This window comes from Apus apus, chromosome 3, assembly GCF_020740795.1.
Source record: "Apus apus isolate bApuApu2 chromosome 3, bApuApu2.pri.cur, whole genome shotgun sequence".
NCBI classification, from domain to species: domain Eukaryota; kingdom Metazoa; phylum Chordata; class Aves; order Apodiformes; family Apodidae; genus Apus; species Apus apus.
In genome coordinates, this window is record NC_067284.1 from 64,772,335 (window position 1) to 64,778,334 (window position 6,000).

The 6,000-nt window shown below is 40.8% G+C and overlaps 1 long non-coding RNA gene across 1 annotated transcript in view; it reads left to right on the forward strand.

Moving 5' to 3' along the window:
• LOC127382132 (uncharacterized) overlaps positions 1–5,772 on the forward strand; it is a 47,536-nt gene extending 41,764 nt beyond the window's left edge. The window contains exons 2-4 of the long non-coding RNA XR_007888885.1: positions 2,408–2,488; positions 4,917–5,060; positions 5,535–5,772. This is a non-coding gene — a long non-coding RNA (uncharacterized LOC127382132). The remainder of the gene's footprint in view (positions 1–2,407; positions 2,489–4,916; positions 5,061–5,534) is intronic.
• Positions 5,773–6,000: the final 228 nt, after the last annotated feature.

Genomic DNA, 6,000 nt, shown 5'->3' on the forward strand with positions numbered 1-6,000 from the left:
TGAAGACCAGCATTGTGGTCCTAATTTTGCTTTTTTCCTGTCTTCTCAAGATCCGTGGTTCTATCATTTCAAAGTCAGTGCAGCCAAGGCTGCCCTTGATCTTCACATCCCTGAGAAATTTGTCTTAATTGTAAATATGAGATCCAGCAGAGCACTTCCCCTCATCTACCCTCTGATCACGCTTGTCAGGAAGTTGTCATCAGTGTACTCCAGAAACCTCCTGGATTGCTTCTCTCCTGCTGTGGTGCCCCTCCAATGGATATCAGAGTCCTCGAAGTCCCCATGAGGACAAAGGCCTGCAAGCATGAGGTTTTTTTCCAGTTACATGAAGACGGCCACATCTGCTTCTTCTTGGTCAGGCAATCTTCAGCAGTCACCCACCACAATGTTGCCAACATTGGTCTGTCCACTAATCCTGGCCCATAAGCTCTGACTTGTCAGGCCTCCCTAGGCAGAGCTGCATTCTTTCTCCCTGTCTGTCACACGCAGGGTGATGTCACCTCCTCTCCATCCTGTCTGTTCCCCCTGAAGGGCCTGTGTTGGTCCATGGCAGCCCTCCAGTCGTGTGAGCTGTCCTGCAACATCACTGTGACCCCGGTGAGGGTGCACCTCTGTAGCTGCCCAGAGGCTCCTAAATCCTCCTCTTTGGTCTCTCTAATTGGATTTTAAGATATATCTAATTCAAATGCCACAAAGTTGCAAGTGAGACTGATTTGGGTTTTGAAAGAGTAATATTTTTTATTAGTCCACAAATACATATGATGTACTGGGAGCTGGTATTTTAATAATTAACATGTCTAAAGGATAAAGAGCGCAAGTGGTTTTCTAAATTTAAATGTTCCCTGCTCTGCTTGCAAGGCCACGATGGCTTCTTGTTTTTATCAGAGGGAATCTGTCGCATTTTACACCTGTTGTATCGTGAGCAGACTCTGTAAAACTACTGTGACTCTCGTCCTTCCCCTCACATACATTCTGAGCCAGGTATTTTAATGTGGTTTTTATTCTTACTATAAATTATTACTATTGTTATTGTTATTTCTATCTTGATTATTATTTTACAATAGCAATTTTCTCTGACTCAGATGTGCACAGACCTCTGTGTCACCACTATAGTTCATGGCTAGTCAACAGCATTTGGAAAGTTGTTTCCATCTGGAAACTCTTTGCTGTCATATGGGAAACGCATTGGTGATGTCAGCCTTGTACTTAATGGAAAGAGATCCACAGCACTTGAACTGTCACTCCTCAGCCAAAAGTGGCCAAGAACTGAATGTGCATGAAGCTCGAAATATTTTCTCAGCCACTGAGGAGATCACTTCTTCCAAGGATTGAAGCTCATTGGCAGCAAAGGGCACTGCTCACCTTATTCTTGATCTAGGGATAAGTAAAGTGTTTCTGTTTCCAGGCTCCCCTTCTAAGACATTTCCTGAGCACTAAAAATGTTTCAAAAATGTAAAAGAAAACAGTTTCAGAAAAACGATATTAAAAGAAAATTCCAAACTGCAGTGAATGCCTCCAGCCAAATTTCTAAACTGGGCAGCAGAGTGAGAGGAAATGGTAACATATTTCTGCAGCATTTACACTTTTTATGCTATTGCTGGCACACACAGTTTTGTGCCTGTAGAGAGAGCAAAATATTGGAGTCAAAATCTACCCTGTAGATCTGAGAGCAGAATAATATTGAAGTTCAGGTCTGCAGCATAGGTCTGAAGGTACAATTGTGCCCTGGGGTCGAACTGCCTAAATGAAGTTGTGAGGGGTTTTTGGGAAAACCGGCAGCAGAGCTGGGATGAGTGAGTGGGGCTGGTGGCCCCATCAAGGGGACAAGCAGGTCCCTGACCATCCACAGCTGATAGCCCTGCCGTGGCAGGAGTGGCTGCCAGCCCAGCTGAGTCTTTTGGAAACGCGAAAAGGGAGTGTGAAACTCCTGCCAGGAGGATGCTGGCTTCGTTTGTGTCTTGGGGAAGAAGAGGCAGAGCAGGTTGGATGGGAAGCCTCAGGAAACCAGGCATTGTTGCTTAGCAGGACGCATAGGAAACACTTTTGTTTGTTTGCTCATCTGAAACTTTCACATAAGAACCCTTAGTCCCTTTGAAACTTGTTTAGAAATGAATGAAACACGGCAATAAGTGGCTGATGCATAAATCAAACCATTACTGTAACTGTGGAATGATCAGTAGAGAAAAATAGTCTCTCTTTAGTTTGTTACTAGCCTGGAAAAAGCATTAATTAACACTAATGAATCACCAGAGCTAAGACTGAGCCAGGTTTCCAGCATTGCCAAAACACAAGAATGATTCAATTAATGCTGAAGGTTTTAGTACATGTGTTTTTATGGAACAGTCTTTTGACACTAGTGTCTTTTTAATAATGCTTTGCAAATCTCTTCCAATATTATTGCGTGCAGACTGAACTTCCCAATTTACTGCAAACAATAAAGAGTCAGAAATGCATCTGTGATCTCCTTCTGGAAGAGAACCTCATCTGGGTAATGTAATTATTATGTAAATTGCTTAAAGTTAATGGTATTTTCTATGTATGCTGGATTTACTGCTGTCAGAGTTGATAATCGACTAGCACTGGAGCTTAGATATTGGCAGAGAAGTTAATGTGTTCTTTAATTCAATTTAATGATTCCGAGAAACTGCTCCTAATGTGTAAACAAAATCTTATCAAGCACCCTCCACAACCATTTCTGTTTTCTTTGGTAATCTTTGCCAGTCAGAGACAGGGGCCAAACTGTGCAATCTGACTCAATAGGGGATAATGTGGAATCCCACCAAGGAGTTGTGAGAGATGATATATTATGCTTGCCTAATGTCCTCAGAGTAGGGGGAAAGTTCATACAGCCTCTGCCTTTGCTGTGCCAACAGCTCTGTCCTCCTCAGTCAACATCTGAGCAGAAACCATGAGGTGGTAGAAAATACTGTACCTGAACCATCTAGTGACACACTCTGCAGCTCCTGCTTCACTGCTGTCCTGGTCTGGCTTATTCCAGATATTATCACCTTCAGGGACAAGGTGACTTTCTAGACCCTGAAATGCTCAAGTTTTCAAGGCAGATGAAAGCCTTCCTAGTTAAAGGTGACCAAGGAAGAAAGCAGAGCATAATACCTAAGCTCTGTTTTCCTGCTGGGTGTCAGGAGCAGACCTAATGCCTCCCTATGTAATAGGAGACTCACTCTTCTCTAACAATGTCTGCCTTTCAAAGGAGATTCAGAATTCCTTGTTTTGACAGAATAAGCCAGTTCATGACCCTGAACCATCCATACTGTTCGCAGTGGAGACATTTCACAGGTTCTCAAAGTATACATAAACTCGAGCTTACACCAATCCAGTATTCACCCCATGTGAATATTTTGTCCTGCCACTCTTTCTTGTCACACTTACCAGCTCCTCCACACCTTAGCTGAAAATGTGTTGCTGCAGGTTCCTCCAAGAGGAGCCTGGAAGGCCACCCATAGTACCACGGGGGCAAAGAGAGCTTGCTGGCCAGGGGGAAAGTAGCAGCTCTGGTAACACAGTAGTTTTGCATTTTCCCTTAGCTAGTAACCTGAATGTACTGCTGAGGAAAAGACCTTTTGCATTTTCTCTGGAAACCCTTGACATGACCATTAAGACCATGAACTGATGATACCACTGCTAAGAGGACATAGAAGCAGGATTCCCTTGTGCAGAGGTAGTATATATCAGAAATATATATTTAAATTTCTCCATCCTTTGTCTATTTGAATTCTAAAGAGTTTAGTAAAGCAGTTTAGCTGTAAGAAAAATCAGCAAAGTTTCTCATCCTAGGTGACCATCAATTTTGGCCATTTCCAGTATATCTTGGGCTTGCAGTCATCTACTTGTCTTCTTTCCTGCCAAGACTGTTTGCTGAAAGAATCATTTTATCATTTTTTTTAAGGAAAGGCCCAGAAGTCACTCAATGGGAGAGTACACGAGGCTGTTGGCTCCTCCTAATACTACTAACACTGAGCTTGTTGTAATCTTTTCCACTATAAGCCAGAATTTCTCAGCACTTGTGACCCACATGAACACATTCATTTTGGTCTAAGACCTAAACCAGAAGTAATTAGGCCACCCAGCTCTGAACTAAGGACAAACTTCCCGATCTATGTGTTGTCCCTATGAGAAAAGTATAGGTCTCAGTTCCAGCTGGGAACATTTATGACATTTGGTATGTCTGCACATTCTCACTGCAAGGGACAGATTGTCAAATTCTGCTTTTAGTTATATGCATGCAGCCTGAGTGAAATGAGTACATGATCACATCACCAGCCTCTCCAGTGAAGTCTAGGTTCTTTATAAGCTTCAATAACATTTTTTTTTCCCTGTCTACTGTCACATAAATAAAATAGGAAATTAAATTTTTAAAATAGCAAAATAAATTTATAAACTCAATACAAACCAAGAAAACATCAGAGTATTAAAACAGCAAACTGTACGCCTTCCCGTAAAACCTGTTGGCATTGGTGCGGTGCATTTGTGTCGTAACTTTAATTGCATTTATATGTTGAATTTGAGATACTTCATGTGAGGCTGAAACATGAGAGGAGACCAAACTTCGTAAACAGAATAAACTTTATTAAAGCAGTGATTTACAGAGTAACTTCAAGTCTAGCTAAAGTTCCCTGCACAGTAATTTCACAGAGCCTACTCTTTGCTCCAAGTTAATCTTCTCTCTAACCTATAACCTACTTACCATAGCCTATGCAGATACCTGCAAGTTGGGTTGTTACCATTTTCCATTTGGATCACAGCACTGTCTCTTAAAACAGATTTATCTCAATCTACTGCTGAGGTTCAAAGCCCTTCTGTTCAGCTTATGGGGCACCATGTAGAGCTACCAGAAGTGATGGTGTTTTGTTTTTGTTATTTTTGTGCTAAAATCCAAATTCCTGTTATGTCCTTAGGTGCAGCTAACAGCTCTTCAGAACAAATGGTGCTCTTAATATTAGGAAAATACACACAGCAGTCATCATGTACATCCAGTACAACTCCTCTTATCTGCAGTTCCTGTGTGCTACATTTATGACTCCTTTTCTCCAAACGCTCAGGTGATTATTTTGTTCATTAGAGCAATTCCCTAAGACAATCCCTGTGTGATTGCAGTATGTTAGTAATCAACAATTTGCCCAATTACATCTAACTTTTCTGAACTTATCCCTAAATCCTTCCCAATAAGAAAATGGCAACAGCATGATGTTAAGAGACTAAACTATTTTTTAAGACCCTGATACACAAGACAGAAAAAAGTTGACTTGAAAATGTGCAGGACTGGTTATAAACAGGGAACTGGAACTGCCACAGTAAAAGCAAAGATGATTTCATGTTTTATTTATAGTTTAAAGGCTTTCTGACTGATCAGCATTACCTGTTATAAGACCTGATAAAGTTTGATATGTCTTAAATTTAATGCCATTTCATTTTTATTAAGAATCAAGCAAGTAACTTCTTTACTGATTTACACAGCTTCTTTGGTTTTCCTAGGTATGATATCAAAACAAAACTGTCTGATTTTTTTTTCCAAGGCTGTCTCGCCTTTATAGCAATCTTCAGAAAAGACCACCAAGTCAGCAGCTGCCTCTGAAAGATTCTGCTCAGTGGCTATCTCTGTTGGAAGAAAATAACTACAGAAAAATAAGAAGTAGAAAGATTCTTTCATCTTCTATGTTTGGGGTTTTGTTTTGTTTTTCTTAAAAATGGGCAAGAATCTGAAAAACAGAAACTTGTTGGTGGAGGGTGTTCTTGGAAAAAGGGAGAAAATATGTGTTGGTTTGAGCTTTGTGAGTATTGCTGGCTAACAAGTTATCTGAACTTAATCATTCTTCTGAGATGTCTTTTTCATACAGTAAAAATGCAGTTGGTAAGAAGTTGGGATGTGTGTGTGGATCTGAGGTGTTTTGTGGTGCAATTAACCATCAGTATTTCACTTCCAGCAGGAGTGAGGAACATACCTAGAGAAATGCTTTAGTCTGATTAGGGCTTTATCTATAA